Raw genomic sequence first — 20,611 nt, 5'->3', positions numbered from 1 at the left:
AGCTGATATGAAAAACAGTTTGTTAATATATATCAAAACAGTTTCTCCTGGTACTTCTAATTTATTAATCTTTTCTGAATAAATAGGAACATTTGATAAAAAGCTTTATGCATAAAATATTCCTTCTCATGTTAATTAAAATACCTATAATTAGGAAACAACCTAAGTGTTAAACATTAGGGGAAAATACAAGTACATTAAGGTATACACAAGCCACAGAATATTATGTAACCTTATACACAATGAGTGAAGGGGAGAGGAAGATACAGGGTTCCTGTATCTTCCTGTTATGGAATAGATAAGTCATAAGAATAAAAAATACTACAAAGGGAATAGAGTCGACAAGATTGTAATAGCATTGTATGGGGACATTTGGTAGCTACACTGTGGTGGGACATAGCCTCATGTGTAAACTTGTAAAATCACTAAGTCATACATCTGCAACCAATGTAACATTGTGTGTCAACTACACTCAAAATTTTTTTTAATATTTGTAGAACTTATTTTTACTAACATAGGAAAAGACTTGTGATATAACGTTTAGTGAAAACTTGGGTTATAAAATTATCTTGACATCAGTATAATGCTATATGCATTAGTAATTGAATAAATAGTGGCTAATTCTAGTTATTTGGTGGTGGACAATTTAATACATTCTTCATCCTTTGTTATTTTTTCCAAAATTTTCCATAATGACTCATCATTAGAAAAATAACCCTTTGTATTTAAAAATCACGAACAGAGTTAACATGGTAGCTGTCGATAATGTATCAGTGATAGAAAAAAGTGGAAATAAGATCTTAACCAAAGGCTTTCTGACTCAAGCCAGAAAGTGTTTAAGACACAGTCATATAAATTTCAAATGCTGCTTATCCATTGAAATATACATCTATATTACTTTATAGTTCACTTAGAAAAGAATATTATTTCCCCAAAAGTTACAGTGGATTAGGCCCCTATATTTAGAAAAATATCCCACTATTATCAAAGGAAAAAAAAAATAGTGCTTATCTTTATAATATTAACACTGCTGTGTATGTTAACAAGTAATTCACACTCTCAGAAAGTGTTTAGATTAAATATAAAGCTACATAAATGAAGTAAAATATATTCTTTAAGAGGGGTCCATATAATTATTTAGATTTAGATAAAATGATTACAGATTCCTGTGGGAAGCTTTTACACTGGGTGGAATAGATATTATTTAATAAAATCTAGATGTCTTGTAATAAAACCACTGCTTAGGCAGTTAATCTAGTAATGCTCAGTGGGCAGACTTCAGGATGAATTCAGCATTTCTGAAAATAGGAAGTTCAATGTGAACTGAGGAAGCAAAAAAATCCCTATATCCTTCCATTTGTAGGGCAGAGAGCCAAATAAGAAGTTCATGGAAGTTCTACATGACATTAGCATTGTCTATGGTAAACAAAAAGTTATTCATATAGTTAATTATTCCTCGGGCTAAACGGATTGGTTCTTTGAGATGTTTCCTAATACCATTTAGTGGTGGAGAATCTAAAATGTGACAAAACCCTATTTGGCAAAAGTGAAGATAATTGAAAGCTCTTTTATATTCTGTTTTCTCATCTGAATTAGTTAGTAGGTAATTAAACCAAAAACAGAAGAACTATAGTTAATATAGTCACCTAATCAACAAATCTTTATTGAGCACTTGTTTTAGGCCCAAGAGTATAGCAGTAACACAAGACAACGCTCCTGTTCTCAAGGAGTGGCAATCTAGGGGCAGAGCACCTAAGTAAATAAATACATACCATGATTTCAGGGCTTAGTAAGGGCTGTGAAGAAAAGATAAAGCAGGATAAAAGGTTAGAGTCAGAGTACATGGTTTCATGAAGACCCACTGTAGATAGAGAGCATTAGAAAGGCCTCTCAGAGGAGGTCCAATTTAAGTAGAGTTCAGAGGGAAGTGAGAAACCACACCATGACCCAAAGGAAGAGTGTTCCAGGTAGAGGGGAGAAGAAGTGCAAAGATCCAAGGTGGAGACAAGCTTGACACACTTTAAGATGAGTAGAAAAGGTTGAAAGAGAGTGATCAGAGGAGGAAGAGATGAGTAAGCCCACATACTGCTATAACTTCAACTGCCATTTTGTGCCAATGACTTGCAGCTTGATGTCTTGAGCTCTGGTTTCTTTCCTAACTCTGCTCCATATATTCACTTAGGTACTGGATATCTTTATTTACATAATCCCTATAAGGAAAGTCCGTGTAATTCCTATTTTAGTGACTTTTTCCAGTCTTTCCTTTGTCAAGCCCAAATCGGAGAACCTTGGAATTTTCCTTTATTTTAACTTTTCTCTCATTTTTCATATTCAATCTATCACTAACTTCTAGCAGACCTTCTTTTTTAAATTTTTTTTTAAGATTTTTATTTATTTATTTATTTGACAGACAGATCACAAGTAGGCAGAGAGGCAGGCAGAGAGAGACAGGAGGAGGCAGGCTCCCTGCTGAGCAGAGAGCCCGATGTGGGACTCGATCCCAGGACCCTGAGATCATGACCTGAGCCGAAGGCAGAGGCTTTAACCACTGAGCCACCCAGGTGCCCCTAGCAGACCTTCTTTTTAAAGTTTCTTATATCTATCTCTCTGTCCCTCTCTGATAGGATACTGAACCAACTTCTGAATTGTACACTGAAATGACTTCTTAACTGAAATAATCTGCTTTCAGTATTTTCTAAGATTCAGTCTTACCGAATCACTTATAATACCCTGAATGTGCCATTGGAAAAGACATAAATGGAGGGCCCTGCTCACAATTCCTTCAGAGACCAGATACATTTCTCATGGGAGTTGCATATTGGATGAGAAGACCTTGTCTCTCTGTTTTAGGGTTTTAGTAAGGGAAGGATGAATCTGGATTGTTAGATTCCTTCCTAGGAATTTTCACACCACCAGTAAAGAGAGGAAGTATCTCTCCTCTGAGGTCAGAAGACAATAAGCTCACAAGTCCAGAGTTTCTATCAATAGACCTCATATCTTAATGGAGAACCTTATTTGAGAGCAGAAACTTGGCCAATAAAGAGAAGCAGAGGTGAAAGATGGGGAGAAGGGTCCTGAATTTGTGGTTCCAGTGATCTAGCCCTCATCTTCCCAAGTTTTAGTTAATGTAGGTTCAAATAATTCCTCTTTTATCAGGTTGAAATAGCTTTCTATTATCTGTAACCAGAGTCCTCACTACTATAGCCTTGCTTTTTACCCATCAAATTTTTAAAAGATTATTTATTTATTTGACAGAGAGAGACACAGAGAGAGAGGGAACACGGCAGGAAGAGTGGGAGAGGGAGAAGCAGGCTTCCCACTGAGCAGAGAGCCCAATGCGGGGCTCCATCCCAGGACCCTGGGATCATGACCTGAGCCAAAAGCAGATGCTTAATGACTGAGCCACCCAGGTGCCCCCATCCATTTCTTTTAACTTGGCCTTCTGCTTGGAGAGTTCATCCTAGTCTCTTTCATTTTGTAACATTTAGCCATCTTTCAAGACCCAACCTATGTGTCACCATCTCTGGGACACTTTCTTGGGAGTCTCTGATATGTTTTGAGTGACTTAAGGAAAGAGACTCTTTTATTCCTTAACATCACACACAATTTGTTGAATAAATACAAGAGGAAATGAATGAATGGGTCTCACACTGCTTGTTATTTTAAGAAAGTTGTCAGTGGCCAATGTTGTATGCATTAAATCACTTATTATCCACTTTATACTCATCTAAATACTCTCCAAAATCCTTTTGCCTTTAAGTCCATGGGTATCTACTCAGACCTGTGTCTTCTTGACAAAGTTTTCTTCCCTATTAAGTTGTGTTTTACGCTTAAAAATATCCTTCCTTTGTTATGTTCTAATTTTAAATTCCATCTATCTGAATCTCAGTAATGATTATAAGATTTTATTTACTACTGTGGGTTAAAATATTCACATTATTTCTCATGATTTTGGCATTAACATATTAATCTGTGGACCATATGCCTTGACTTTAAATAACTGGCCATTTTTTAGTCCTTTACGTTACCATTCTATAGCATGTGAAACTGGATCATTCCATATTCTTGAAAAATCCCTCTAAGCTTCTGGGAGAACCTCTTTTTTTCTTTACCTCTATAGTGGATGAACCCTGATTGGCTCAGACTCAAGCAGACTTTAAATTTAACTTTCTCTTTGAATACATTTGAATGAAGAAAGAAGCCATGAAAAGAACAAAAACTTGTGTTTCAGGTGCTTGAAACTTCATGTCATTAAAGAGTCTCCCTTGGCTTGAGATCAGCTGGAGTGAGTAGTGTTTAATGGGGCTGAGTATTCCCAACCTGCTCTGTCCTATACTAGATAAGTGTAACTACATCATGGTGTATCTTTGTATTGGTCATGTTGACTCCATACAGAGCCAGCTCTGTGATTCAATTAGGCAATGTGCTCATAGATTCCAATCCTAGGTTCTTTCTTATATACCCCATTCCCAAACCACCACTTCCTAGTTAAGGCCATCATTAGTCCTTTTTTTTTTTTTTTTTGAAAAGTCTTACCTAATGGCTCTGCCTCATTTATTATAATACCCTTCTACTCTTTGTAGTGCTGAGCAAGAAATATTCCCAAAGCACATCCCAGTTCAAATAACTTTGTGTTTCTTTATGCCTGTAGGATAACATCCATGTTCCTTAGGGTGATATTCCATGGTCAGGTCCTAATTTAGCTTGTCCCCATCACTTTGAATATTTGATTCCAACTCAGCTGATGAGGGCACAGTGTCATACAATAAAATCTCATGTTTATTGAGTGTTTACTCTGTGCCCAACACAAGTCATCCTTATCAGGGTGATCACAAGATCTGACCTGAAGTAATCCTGGTCCTGACCTGACTCTTGCTCTGTCCCTCTGTCATCCCGCCCAACCACCAGCCTCATTATTTTACTTCCCTTCTTCTTTAGTCCTTATGATTGTGGCATCCTGAATCTTTGGCTTCTTTGGTTGCCTCTTGCCACATTTTTTTTTTTTTTTTTTTAGTTCTATCTTCTCATCATTGTGACATTTGCCCAGTCTTCCTGTTTGTTAACTAACCCTTTGGCTTGTCCTCTGGATGCCCTTGTTAGAATTACCACTCCAGGAAACCCTGCTGGCACTGACCCCAGCAATTTGGGCTCTACTCTGTTCTTTGGCTTTGATACCAGAGGGCTGGGCCCAGGGTTTTCCGAACCCTCCTAATTTATTATAAAATCTTACTATAGATTTCCTAGAATCTGAGTTTTCGAAGGAATTCTAAAGTCTCTAATAGTACAACCCCTATCTGAGTTAAAAAGCCCTATGTTCTTTCCATTATTTTGCTGTTCTTTATAATAGGACTTCAAATATTTGATGGGAGATGTAATGTCCCTGAGTCCTTCTAATCTAAACATCTCAGTTCCTTTAGTCACTGTCTCCAACCTGATTGATTTCCTTTTAATTAGCTGCATTTAATTACTGCCTTTAAAAATAAAGGATGGTGGACAAAATTTTAAAACAATGTCCCAATTATGTTCTGACCGTTTGGACTAGAACCATGTTTCATATTATTTACTATCAACTTTTACCTAATCTTTCCCATGACGCAGATTGTGAATCAATGTATTAGCTACTTCCCGCTTCAGCCTCAGCCTCATCTCAGATCCAAATCATGAAGTTGGGATCAGAGAGTACCATGCCTCTTAAAAGGGCTGCAGCTTCCATTACTCTCTGAGGCAGTGTATCTGTGCATTGCTGGAGGTATGTCCAGATATGTTCTGAGGGTCAGAGGGTTTTAGGGTTATGCACGCTGCTCTCCAGCTCATTTTAACATCCACTCCTCTCCTGTTCACTTACACCATCTGAATGCCCGTAAACGAGATTATTCGAGGGGAAACTTTGAATCCATGTCAGTTTACTTTTCAGTATTATTAGCGGATTCCTTTTCACACACACTGATTGAGACCCACCAGTGTGTCTGTCACAGAAGAGATTCCCCCACATTATGAAACTTCCTGTAGGTAACTGAGTCTTTCACCCACGACATGTTTTCTGGAGTTAGTCAGTTTAACTGTCCTACATCTGCCCCCAAAGATTAAAAAGAACTATCAAACCCTTGCCAAAATTCTGATTTCCTCATGTCTATTACATTCTTATTTAGAAGCTTCATGAAAAATGAAAACTAATTTAGTTTGGCACAACTTTATCTGCCCTTTCAAATCCTAGTTATTATTGCTCCATTTTTATTTTAAAGGCTTTAGAATCTTAACAAGGTCCATGTCAAGCTCCCTATTCAATGCTGCTTAGCAATCTGCCTCCATTCACTAGAATTCGTTAAGAATTAGTGGTAATTAGTGATTTCTTTCTTTCTACATATCTTTCTTTTTTTAGTAAGTGGGATGTGATTCTTTTCTCCGATGAGATAACATTTCCTCATCTCCGGAATACATCTTGCTTTTACTGCCTCCTGCTCTGGCCTTTGCTTATAGGGTCCCCTGTCTAAAATATCCTGTTTGGTGCCTTTATGTAACTGTATCTGTATGCTTCGGCTCCTCAGCTACAACCAGAGTTCTCTGAAGGTGGGGGTCCTTTATTAAACTTCATAGTGTCTAGTGCAGAACAAAGCATGTAGCAGAAGTTCAGTAAAGACACACTTTCTGAATGGATGAATGAGAATGCACACACACATGTCTTTTACATAAGTATATATATTGCTTTTTCCACCATGAATGCTGTTGCAACCAATATTCTAACATACATGTCCTCATGGACTGGTGCTTTTTTTTTTTTTAATGGTAGAGAGTCCCAGAATGAAGTTATTTTGGAAACATATATGGCAAGTTTATAAGTACACTACTAAATGTATCCTCTCTATTCTACTAAATGTATCCTCTGTACTTATAAGTTTCTTTATTTGTACCTATCTCAACAAAATTATTCCTCTATGACTTTACTAATCTTTTGTCTATTATAAATGACCAGTTCTGACAATGGTATATTCATGTCTTCCACTGTAATTGTATTTTTATCATGTTCTTTTTGAATTTCTAATTTCTTCTTTTTAATGACTACAACATATTCCCTCAGGATGTTTTATAATTTTTCATCCCCTATTGATGGTCATTCAGTTTATTTTCAGTGTTCTGTTGTTATGAACACTGCTGCCATAAAGGATCATTAGTCACATGACTTTGTATCCAGATACTTTTAATTCTATGAAATAGATTCCCAAGAATAGGATTGTTGGGTTGAAGAATACATATTTTTAAAATTTTAATAGATATATGTAGTTCACCATCTAAAGGGTTGTATAACATTTTGATCAGCAAAGGAAGAATGTTCCTGATGCTTCAACATCCTTTCCAACAAAATAGCTTTAGAGCTATTTTCAACTGTTACCATCCAATAGGAATGTTGTGATATCTCAGTTATTTATTTAGTATTTCTCTGACTACCACAGTCTGAGCATCTTTTCATAAATGTTTGTCATTTTGCTCTTCTGTGAACTAACCATTCAGCTCTTTTTTTTTTAACCTTTTTTCATCTCTGTTTTAAATTTGTTTTTTATAAACGGTATATTGCTACATATTGTTCATTTGGTTTAAGCAGTCTGGAACATTAGAGTAATGAAAGGCATAACTTAACTCTGACCTGTCCCTCTTATTTGTGGTTATTTATTGTATAGAGTGATTTTTTCTTTCCCTTTTCTGATTTCTTCCCTTTTAATTTGGAATTCTACTGCATTTTACTCTTTCATTAATGGTTACATTTCTTTCCCTTATTCACAGTATGAGGCATGTGTTAATTTACTATTTATATGAAAAAAAGATGTCGACGTTTTCCCCAAACAGGGATCCTTCTACCAGAACACTATTCTCCATGTTCCCACACTTCCTCCTTCCCTAGTAGGATGTTGGGATGACAAAGAGGGAGGAAAGCATTCCAAGCAGAGGTCCAAGTCTGAGCATAGGCACAGAGGCAGCATGTGTGTGTCATAGTGGGAGAAGATAGAAAATATGGAGGGGTTGGGACACCTGGGTGGCTCAGTGGGTTAAAGCCTCTGCCTTCAGCTCAGGTCATGATCCCAGGGTCCTGGGATCTAGCCCAGCATCAGGCTCTCTGCTCAGCGGGGAGCCTGCTTCCTCCTCCCTCTCTGCCTGCCTCTCTGCCTACTTGTGATCTCTGTCTGTCAAATAAGTAAATAAAATCTTTAAGGAAAAAAAAAAAAAGAAAGAAAGAAAATATGGAGGGGTAGAAGGTCTGGTATACCACTGTGAAGATCTTGGGCCTTTTATCTATAGATAATATGGATCCAACCAAGGTTGGGGCTGAGACCTTTATAAATGTGAGTCTGGTGGTAGGTGTGGGGCACACTCCAGTTACCCTGGAGGGAGTGGGGGCAAGAGTCAAGAGACTGCTGTCTTCAGTCCTTTGAGAAGGAGGGACAGGGACCAGCAGGGCTAGAATGGGAAAGAGAGATGCTCAGAAGGGGAGAAAGAGGGAGTGGGCTTCAGTGGTGGATTAGATAGGAAGGGTGAGAGAGATGACTAAGGAGTTCTTGATCTTTTCCCCACTTCCCATTTCCCACTTCCTTAGAATTCTCTGAGTCATATATAACCATTTTCTATGGGTACTAGAGTGAACTATGATAGACTACATGGCTGAAAACAGCAGAAATTTATTATTTTGCAGATCTGGAGGTGAGAAATACAAAATGGGTCCTACAGGCTTAAAATCAAAGTGTCTGCTTGCATCCTGGAGCTCCAGGGGAGGAACCATGTTCTTACCTTTTACAGCTTCTACAGGCCACCTGTATTCCTTGCCTTGTGGCTCCTCCCTCCATGTTCCTTCTGTCTGCCCCTTAGAAAGATCCTTGTGATTATATTAGACCCACTTCAGTAATCCAGTATAACCTCCATATCTCAAGATCCTTAATTGTATCTGAATAATGGCTTTTACCATGTAAGGTAATGTATTCACCCATTCCAGGAATTAGGACATGGACATTTTTTGGGGGGGGGGGTTGTCATTATTCAGCCTACCACACAGAAATTTGGACCAAGAGTCTTTTCCAAAATGATCAGTTCAGCTCAGCACATGTTAACTAGATATTGTTACTAACTGCACCTTACAGCCTTTTCTATTTGATGCAATACCACCAATTTGGTATCAGGCTGTGTCTATTTGGGCAGTTTTAATTCTTTCTCTCTTACTGGTATAGAACACCACAGAGCACTCATTTTGCTTTTTAAAATATTTTTTTTTTTTGCTTTTTCATTTTCTTTCCTGCTACCTTTGTACCTCCTTATCTAAAAGTTTCCAAATTCAAAAGTACAAATAGACATAAAGATCAAACATGTCCTGTACTTTAGGTCCAAAACAATTTCCTCAAGAATTTGCTTATGATGGCAGATGGCCGTTTAAACATAGTAACCCATATGTTTCTTTTAAATTCAACAGAAAGAAGTAAGTGTCCAGTGAACAAAGCTGGATATTTAGCATAAGTAATCTGGGATTCTTATGCTCTTCAGACAAACATGCCATAAAAATTTATCTGGGCAATATTATCAGCCCTTCTTCCTTCCCATAACAAACCAAGGACCTAAGATAAATTTCCTTTTTTTAGATTACTTGCCATCTTTCCTTCAAAGATGTCTAAGCCTGTGGAAGACTATTTTATGTCCACCAATGAGAGGTAGCACCACACAGAATAATAGAATAGGTTCTGGAATCAAACTGTGGTCAACCATAGCTTCATTTAATACTGACCTTGGGACAAATTACTCAAGTATTCTAGTTTAGTTTATCTGTTGTCCAGATAGCAGTACTTAGCTGGATGATGGTGAGTGACTATTAAATAAAATAATTCATGCGAAGTACTTAAACCAGAACATGCATGTAGTAAATTCCCAATAAATATTAGCCATCAGTTCTTTTTATCAGTTCCCATTAAAAATGTGCCAGACACATCAACCAGGTTTGCTCTCTAGCTTTGTTCAGCCTGAAAAACAGATATACCCTGGAGCAATGTAGTGCGACCACTGACCAGGTCCCAGACTCCCTGATGCATTTCATTAATATTGGCTCTTTTATTTATTTATTTATTTTTATTTATTTATTTTTTTAATGATTTTATTTATTTGAGAAAGAGAGTGCAAGCAAGCATGAGAGGAGAGAGGTCAGCGGGAGAAGCAGACTCTCTGCCAAGCAGGGAGTCTGATGTAGGACTCGATCCCAGGACTCCAGGATCATGACCTGAGCTGAAGGCAGTCGCCCAACGAACTGAGCCACCCAGGCGCCCCTTGGCTCTTTTATTGATTAAGAAGAAACAAGATGGTTTATGTTATCATTATCCTAAGATCCTGAGAATATATTTCTTCAAAAGGAAACAGTAGGAAAAAAAAAAAAAAGACTTAGTCCTTTAGATTTTCTCTGTTACTATTATCCATGCTTCTCCTTTCTCTTCCTGGTAAAACTAAAAAATTTTTTTGAGGGCACCTGGATGGATTAGTCAGTTAAGCGTCTGCCTTCAGCTCAGGTCATAATCCCAGTGTCCTGGGATCAAGTCCCACATTGGGCTCACTGTTCAGCAGGAGGCAGCTTCTCTTTCTCCCTCTGCCTCCCCCACTCCTGCTTGCTCTCTCTCTCTGTCAAATAAATAAATAAATACATTAATAAATAAAATCTTGAAAATTTTTTGTTGTTGTTGCTGTTGAAAGATGGGTAAAGTTTCTCTGCCTTGTTTGGAGAGCCTGAAAATTAGGACTAGCTATTCTGCTAGATCCTGGAGGATGTGCCTGGCAGAAAGAAGGGTCAAAAGCAGACTCTGATAGTAAGGGTAAACCCAGAAGAGACACAGGGTAATTTTCTTATGTCAGATACATAGACAAAATTCCATAGCTATTTGTCTGGACATTTCTGAAAAAATCAAATGAATGAATAAAACTAGTTGCTCAAACAGTAACTTAAAGTAATGATGTGGCAGTTTTCCTCTTTTCTCTGGATTTCCTAAAGTCCTTCTTTATCTGCTTAAGCGAGTTATCAGATGTCCACAGTAGTAAACTGTGCAAGACTGGAAAAGAGTGAACAACTGATTCTTGGGACAGAAAGTCATCATTTGCAGGAGGCACTGGTACTGGGCTGCATAACTAGTGAAATCGTCCCTGTACCTGGAGGTTTAAACCTCAATATCTCACTTCACTGTGGCATTTTTACCCACAGCGATGGCTGGGTACTTCCTGATTCCAAGCCCCATGACAGCGTGGAGTGATGGTGTGCAGGCTCCTCATGTCATCCCCACTCCCTACAGGGGCTCGTGGCCTTATTTAGAAATTCCAGAGGTGGCTTCATGGCAAAGTCTTGGTCAAGCACTTCCCTCACCTTTTTATTCTCTTCGGAATGAACATTCGCATACTTAGAAGGCCAAAGCGGCTTCCTCACCCCATGTCTGGCTCTCAAGATCGTGAATATTTATAGGTCTTTGATCATTCCAAGTCTCAAGTTCAGGTAGAAGGCTATTTTTACTTGGTTGCTGTTTGAAAACTTAATTGCTATGGTTAACACACTGGACAATAACTTTTCTGACGAAAGCCATAATACCTTCTAATTTGGAAAAGGGAGAATGATGCAAATAAGAAAATAAGGACAGCTATCATACCGCTATGAATGCCAACACTTTGATTTTGTTTCCTCTCTATATACATACATGCATATGCACACACAACGTTCAGATTTTTATGATGCTTTCAAATTTTATGTATCTTTTTTTCTCATTTTTAAATCTGTTCTTTATTATTTCATAATGGGGATTATGGGCATTTCCTCATGCCGATAAATATTTTTTGAATATGTCATTTTACTAGCTAAATAATATTTTTTGAAAATTTTATTTAAATAGCTAAAAATAGTGTGTCGTATCCATGCATAGCATAAGCGAAGGGGTTCTTCCATCTCTCGCTAATGTAGCGACCTTGGAACTAAGCATCAGAAAGGAAGTTACCCCTACAGGCAGCAAGCTGGAAAGAGTCTCTGGGAATAATCAAGGGATAAAGGTAGAGAGAGAAAACACCACACCAAACAAACATGAGGTGCCAACTTCCTGATCCTGTTAGTCCCTTTCAATGACTCCTACTCCTGAACAAAGCCCAAACTCCCAATTCTAACCTTCAAGGCCTTCCACAGTTACAACTCACTTCCCCAACCTTAGTTCTCAACTTACATTTACACTCCTCCATTTTTCTGCTCAATGGACCAATATTCTCTTTGCTGCATGGAAGTCTCAGGCTTTTGCTCCCTCCCTCCCTATGCTCACTCTTTCCCCCTGAATGTCCACTCTTGTAGCCACTAGTCTACCTCTTATCCATTGATTCATGACGCAGCTCAAATAGCACCATGGAGCTACACGTGCATCCTTCAGTGTCTCCTGGTCAGAGCTCATAAGTATTCTCTTCTGCTCATTTCTCATCTCTACCTCTGCAACAAATTAACTTGAATTGTGACTTTGTGGATACACATCTTACCACCCTCTTAGCTTCTGGATCAAAGCTTTTGGACATTTTTGTGTCATGGTATCCTTTTGAGCATTATAATTCCTGTCTGCACACACTAAGGAATAACAGCATCCAGTTATATTACTCACTTGTCACATCGTGTGTCCTTGTTTGAATAAAACTGCCCAGACACATCTCTCTCATTTTACTCAGAGAATTTTTTTTTTCTTTGTGGTAAATGGTCTCCAAAAGGATGCTCCTCAATATTTCCTCTTCACTCTATAGACACATACTCCCACACGCCTCAAGAAACGGAGCTACCTCCCACCTCCAATCCTCAGTAACTGGGCTGGCCCTGTAAATTGGCTTTGACAAGTAGAATGCAGTGGAAATAATAGCCTGGGGCTTCCAAGTCCAGGCTGTGCTGTGGGAAACCCACACTACAACAGGGAAGAACCAGAGTTCTGTGTCTGACAGCTATAGCCGAGCTGGGGGCTGACAGCTGACACTAACCACCACCCATGTGAATTAGCTTGAATATTCACGTCTAGTGCAGCCCCTAGAAGACTGACCTGCCAACAGTGGTGTCTTGAGCAGAAGAATCCAAATCCATGAAGCTGACCCTAGTCAGCCCAAGAATCAGTAGACATAATCAAGTGATTATTGTTAAACCACAGAATTTGGAAGTGTATCACACTGCAGATAAATCCAGCAGCAACATGCAAGTTAAACCATGCAGATTATTGATATTGGACAGTTTTTGAAGGGCAATTTCATGTCATTCAACTTAATACAAATAATGCTTCAGTATTACTCTGTCCATCTTAGCTTTTATTCTATGCCAGTTATAGCTTTCTTTTTTTTTAAGATTTTATTTATTTGAGAGAGAAAGAGTGAGAGAGAGAGAGAGAGAGAGAGCACGCGCGAGCATGAAAAGGGGGAGGGTCAGAGGGAGAAGCAGACTCCTTGCTGAGCAGGGAACCTGATGTGGGACTTGATCCCGGGACTCCAGGATCATAACCTGAGCAGAAGGCAGTTGCTCAATCAGCTGAGCCACCCAAGAGCCCCAGGTTATAACCTTTCTGTCTCAGAATCCACTCGGCAAAGAATGGTTGAAATGCATCACCATAATAGTAAGTAATAATAACAGTAAATAAAAATAAATAAATATTATGTGTTGATCAAAATCTAGCAGTCCAATAGCAAAGTGTGCATTGTATATATTAGTGTTCCATATAAGTACTAGGGAGAATCACCCCCAAATTCAGTTTTTCCAAGCCCATTTTTACATACCATCTGCATGATTTGGGGCACACCTTCATACTCAATGTAAGATTATCTACATTGTTTTTACTCAAACAAACTCATTTTTTTTTTAAGATTTTATTTATTTATTTATTTGTCAGAGAGAGAGAGAGAGAGAGTGAAAGCACGGGCTGGCAGAGTGGCAGGGAGAGGGGGAGCAAGGAGCAAGGAGCCCGATGTGGGATTCGATCCCAGGACCCTGGGATCATGACCTGAGCGGAAGGCAATGGTTTAACCAACTGAGCCACCCAGGCGCCCCTCAAACAAATTCATTTTAATGAAACATTATATCCCTCTCGAAAGTGAAAAGTCACTATGGCTCCCCAAAGTAGAAGGTGAAAATAAATAATGAACTATTGAAGTTTTTTTAGAAATGTGTTTTCATGTACCACATCCTGACTACAGACTTCGGAGACCTTGACTGGAGTTTTTAATTTTCCGAGTCCAGATTATTGTGTGATTCAAGTTTTAATTCCCCCACGGCACCTTAAATGTAGCAGGATTACATAATTATGGATTATTAGAACTGGAAGAAATGTTAGCTATTATCAGCAAGAACATATATTCAGGATTCTGACTCAGCATGGTACACTTTTGTCCACTCCGTGCCTTGTCATCTGCTAGCTATGTGATCTTGGGCAAGTTACTTGACTTTTCCATGCTTTATTTTTTTTTTAAGATTTATTTATTTATTATATATAGAGAGAATGTGGAGGGGGTAGAGGGAGAGGGAGAGAGAATTTTTTTTTTAATTTATTTGTCAGAGAGAGAGCGAGCACAAGCAGAAGGGGCTTCAGGCAGAGGGAGAAGCAGGCTCTTTGCTGAGGAGCCTAATGTGGGACTCGATCCCAGCCCCTGGGATCATAACCTGAGCCAAAGGCAGATGCTTAAAGACTGAGCCACCCAGGTGCCCTGAGTTCTCTGTGCTTTAGCTCCTCATCTGTAAAATGAGAATAATAATAACACTTAAATAATAGCATTGTGCTAATTAAATGAGGAGAATGCTTCAAATAGTACTCAATAAATGTTGGTTATTATTATCAGAAGGTATTGCTTTATTATATTCATAACATTAGCATTGCTAGTGAGAAGTCTGAGGTCAGTCTACCATCCATCTGATTTTTCTTCCCTTTTACAGATAATTTTTGTTTTGTCTATGGCATTTTTTGAGGATTTTGAAGATTTTCCTTCTATTACAATGTTTGAGGATTTTCCTTCTATTACAATGTTCTAAAATTTTACTATAATGTATCTAGATTTGAGATTTTACATTTTTATCTTTATTGGCTTTCATGTTTCCTTCAACCTTCTATAGCACAAATATAAGCATCCTAAATTATAAATTTTTTTCAAAGTCTATGTGTTTTTTGTCTTTCAGAGGTCTCCCAGAATTTCCAATCTGTTAATCATTAAACTTCCTGTTTTCGATTGAGGCTATGCATGCATCTTCAAAACTATCTAGATGTATGGATATGGAAAATACGGTTTATGCATGCACTGCAATATTATTCAATCTTAAAAATGAAGGAAATCCTGCAATAGGTGACAACATAAGTGAGCCTTGGCAATATTGTATGACGTGAAATAAGCCAATCACAGAAAGACATACTACATGACTCCACTTATATGAGGTTTCTAAAATACCTACACCAGAATGTTTATAGCAGCAATGTCCACAGTAGCAGAACTATGGAAAGAACCTAGATGTCCATCAACAGATGAATGAATAAAGAAGAAATGGTATATATATATACAATGGAATACTATGTAGCCATCAAAAAACCATAATCTTGCCATTTACAATGATGTGGATGGAACTAGAGGGTATTATGCTAAGTGAAATAAGCTGATCAGAGAAAGACAATTATCATATGATCTCTCTGATGTGAGGAATTTGAGAGGCAGGGCAATGGTCATGGGGGTAGGAAGGGAAAAAATGAAACAAGGTGGGATCCGGAGTGAGACAAACCATAAGAGACTCTTAATCTCACGAAACAAACTGAGGGTTGCTGGGGGGTGGGGGGTAGGGAGAGGGTAGTGGGGTTATGGACATTGGGGAGGGTATGTGCTATGGTGAGTGCTGTGAAGTGTGTAAGCCTGATGATTCACAGACCTGTACCCCTGGGACAAATAATACATTATATGTTAATAAATAAATAAATAAACATAAAAATTTAAAAAAGTAACTTTATTATCTAATATTGATTTACTCTTGCCCTCGAGTCACCATTTCTGCTGATATCAGAAAAATACTTGTTTAATAATTGAAACCATTTCCTTTTAATTTAAATTGTTTGATATTTACTCAGCCTTTCAGAATGCCCTTTGTTCTCCTCTCAGATGTCATATGGGGGCAATAGGGAGTCTTGTGGTCCCCATGCCATTGGCTGGTTCTTTCTGGCCAGAGGTCTGCTGAATGTACTTTATCCTTCTCAGTGTAGCTGGTGTTGCTAGTTCTGCTTGTCTTTTTTAGGCATCATGTTATTAACTACTGAGACCTGTAGACCCACTGTTGTGTCTGGCCCTAATGTCCCCACACATTGTGTTTCCTTAATTATGGTTCTAGGCCACTTCTGGTTCACTAATTCTTCGGCCCTCTCTTCCAATGCTGCTCTTCTGCTCCCACACCTTATGAGAGAATGCTGAACCCGGGTCTTCTCTGAGAAGCTTCAATCTCCAGGGAAGGGAGATCATAGTCCTATACTTTCCTGGTTCCCCCACACCTATTTGAGAGATTCTGCAGCAGTGATCCTCCTGCATTTGATCTCACAGCAGAGAGTGGCAAGGACATTCATGTCTAATATCTTGCTATTCCTTTGTCTTTCTTGGCTCCTTCTCTCAATCTAGGACAGCTTTCTCCCCAACTGTGTGTCTGGGGCTTACCACACATCCTCTGACTTCTCCACACTGTGAGCTCTTGCTGTGTTAGGGGGAATTTTTGGAATGCAGGAAAGCACTCTATTTTCTCTACATAGCCTGACTTCTAAAACCAGGGTCTTCCTATGGATTCAAATAAACCTGGCTTGAAATGTGAAACTGAGCCTTGATTCTTTCTTTCTTTCTCACCTAGGTTCTCTGCCTCCACAGATAATGAAAGGGTGAGTGAGGAAGCCTTAGAACAATCAGGAGATAATTCCTTTTGATTAGAGATCATCAGAAATGGAAACATGCTGACTTCATATTTCAAAATTATCTCCATTATATCAGTTAAGAGATTAGTACTGACTTTGGTAGGGGCCGATTTAGAAGCTAGATAAGAGTTTGTCGCACAGTGATTGAGAAGCAGTACATTCAATGGTTATCCCTTCTAGAATCTTGTTGTGAAAAGAGAGGTGAAATAAGGCTGTATCTAGCAGGAAGTGCAGGCTTGAGAAAAAATTTTTGTTAGTTTTTTTTTTTTTTTAAGGTGGAAGAGAGTAGACTCTAAGAGCTAATAGAGATAGGAGGCTGAACACCAGAAAATGTGTTTGAATGATAGACCAATTTTCAAAAAAAGGTGAGAGGAGATGGTTGCAGACAGCAGAAACCCTTCCAAAATTCGAGGCTTGGTTAATGCTTTCTGGGGATGAAAACCTACTGAATAGTTAAAAAGTTTTATTGGGAGACTATTTCCCAAATAAGAATCATCAGGGATATTCATTAAAAATTTGGATTTTTCAGGTCCTTGGAGATTCTAATTGCAGTGGGTCTGGCATAGAGTCCATGACTCTGTGTATTTTAAGAGTTCCTTATGGACTTCCCATGATGAACAGAGTTTGGGAAATGCTGTCAGGACACTGACAGAAAATATGCGAGTGAGTAACACTAAGGGTTAACTCTATGATGACTAGACCCCTTCCATAACAGGAACTCAAACCAATAAGGAGAAGCTGGCCCTTATGAGATTGTCACAAGGGAAAATGAACTTGTTAGTTCAGTTTTCTGCCTGGGAACATAAAGTGATTTTCATGACAATATAGAAAATGTCTACAAACCTTGACAAAGCAGTGATAGAAACTCCCATAAAAAGCAACTCCTTGAGTCTGCTACTTTTTCAGTGGGTTTCATGTGACTACTCCTAAATTTCTAACTAGTAAATATGACCTCCAGCAAGAGTGATAATGTTCATTTTTATCGTGCGTTCGAAGTTCTGCATTTAATACCACTTCTTTTGGGTTTTCAGCCTGATAGTATTCAACGCCCTGGTAATTGAATAAATTTTAATTGCACACATTTTTGGACTAAAGAGAGACAGTAATAACATTCTTAATTACAAACTGTGACTTTAAACATCTTTTTCACAGACCGAAACTTTCATTCGAGGAAGCTAGTTGAAATTCTTCACCACACAATTCAGTGTAGCAGTGTAGGAACGATTCATCCTCCACCCTTAGCCCCACAAAGTCAGTGCCATCTTCTTATTCATTTTCAGGACCGAACCCTTGCTTTTTCAGCCACTGAATCAACTTTTGCTCTCCTTCACAAAGCCCCCAAGAGTCCTAACTAGTGACAAAAGAACTAAAAGCAATTAACATACTGTCTCCAGATAGCATTGTCCTTCACTCAAAAACCCAGACGTTTGATTCCATTCAATTCATCGCACTTTTCTCAAACAAGTCTTACAGGTTAGTCTTTTGAGAGAAACCAGGTTCTTCAATAGCAACAAAGATTGAAAAGCCACTGCATACATTTTTTTTCAGAAGTGAAATTTTCATTACCATTATAGCTAAAATAAAAGGTATTTCAAAAGACATTATAAATGTCCCTTTCCTCTTTGTAGGGAAGAGTGGCTATTATGAAATCTTTGCAGAAACTACTTCCTATTGCTGGGATTAATTTAAATGTTTGATTTTTTTGGTCTCCAGTTCTGTTAAAGTTGAGTAAGTGAAAGATAATGAGAAGATCCCTAGATCTGTGTTTGGCTTAATGCAAAAAGATTCTCTAAAATAAGTGACAAAAAAAAATTACCTAAAGCACATGTGTAAATTTTCAAAGAACCATTGTGCTTGAGAGTTAGAAGGACCCTAAAATTTACTGGTAGAAAGTCTTCATTTTATGTTTAAGGAAACTAAAGCTCCTTAGTGCATAAGGAGATTGACCCCAGCTGTTACCTTCCCCAGTCATTCTCATATTCATAATTTCCCCATACCTTTCACCCACAGCAGGAAAGATGATAGTATGGTCAGAAGATGTGGACTGTCGTGATTTTTTTTTTCAACCTGTTAATTAGTCTTGGCTTAACTATCACAGTGTCAGAGAGAGATGGCAAACTTGCCAGTCTCCGAAATTAAAAAAATGTACACATAGCTGAGAACCCATACTACCAAAGGTCAGTAGCAAGATTTGAACCTATTTCTGAGACAATCAGACATTATGAAATGAAAGTTTACTAAGATCCTGAAAGTGCTTATGTACCTCCCCAAATCAGCTGTTTGCATCTTTCCCACTAGAATATTAAGCAAGTGAATGAGTTGGTTTCACATTCAGATTTATAGACAATCTGAAGGATTTCTACTTGAGGTGAAAGTTCTGGTAGGTGGCTTCTATGCTTTACTGTAACACTAGTCAACCAGAAAAAAACTTGACAATAGTGTCCAAGACAAATCATACCCACTTCAGAGACCAGGAACCAGGGGAGAAAATTCCCTTCTTCCCCAAGATCTGGCACCTACTGTCAGGTAGAAGATCTGTCTTCTTTACCTGTCTTCAATCTCATTTTGCTACTTCCCTTTAAAAGTGCTCATAAACAAGATCAGGAAGATGAGGTGGAAAATTTCCTGTCTCTAGGGGAGAAAGAATCACTCTTTTCCCCCACATCATTATTGAACTTCTGGAGTAGAGAATCCAGCTCTTCCTAAAGGGATTTTATCGGTGGCCTGGGCTACTTTGACAAAGGCTGGGGATCAGTGAGATTTTAGGTCATGAACAGGCAACATTCTGGAAAAGGAAAAAGGTTTACAGATAGCTGTTTATTAATCAGAAGGCCCTGTCTTGGCAGTGATGAAGACTGACTTGACTTCTCTGCAAAGATGGTAAGACGGGCTCTGATGGAAGCAAAATGCTCTACCTTTCAATCTTGGTATGTACACAGGTGTTTATTAGTGACCCTTTGATGTATACACATTCATCTGCCTTCACTCTTCTTGTGTTTTCTATTTTAAAAATTTAATTGCAAATAAATTTAATTGCATAGTCCAAGGACACAAAACAAGATATCTAAGTTCAATAGGTTAGTGTAGCCTTAAAAAATCTGAGTTTTTATCAAGTTCTCGTAACTCGATTCTGATCAAAGTACTCTGAGGTTCGCACTTCAAGTATCTGCTTATTATTTCTATGGGTCTGAATTCTTTACTTTTGGAACTTGGAATTTCAAACACCACAGTGAAAGGAGGCAGTTTACAATAAATAAACACACAATTCTTCCAATTCCAGGTATTATCACTTTACTATACAAAAAACAAAACAAAACAAAAAACCAAAACCTAAACATTTACAAAAGAAAATCAAAAGAAGTTGCATTTTTAGACCACATTGGAAAAGCTACAAAAATGTCTGATAAACAACATCATAAAACATCTCCGTACCATGTTAGTACCATCCAGAGAATTCCAGTCAACCCTTATACCATAGGTTGAGGTGTTTAGTACCTGAAGATGAACCCAGTGCCTTCTTGGTTTATTACTTGCCTATAAAAAGGTAAACCTTAGCATCTATATAAAACATGAAATTATTGTCAATGAACTTTAGAGAAATAAAATTTTTGTTAAAGAAAATAAAATATTAAAAAGTTGACATAGGTTAGCTGCCAGCCAATATTAAGATGATGATCTTTCTTAAGATGCATTCAGTT

The sequence above is a fragment of the Lontra canadensis genome, unplaced genomic scaffold (genome assembly GCF_010015895.1).
Source record: "Lontra canadensis isolate GAN:19392208 unplaced genomic scaffold, GSC_riverotter_1.0 scaffold33, whole genome shotgun sequence".
Classification (NCBI taxonomy): domain Eukaryota; kingdom Metazoa; phylum Chordata; class Mammalia; order Carnivora; family Mustelidae; genus Lontra; species Lontra canadensis.
This window is presented reverse-complemented; position numbering follows the sequence as displayed.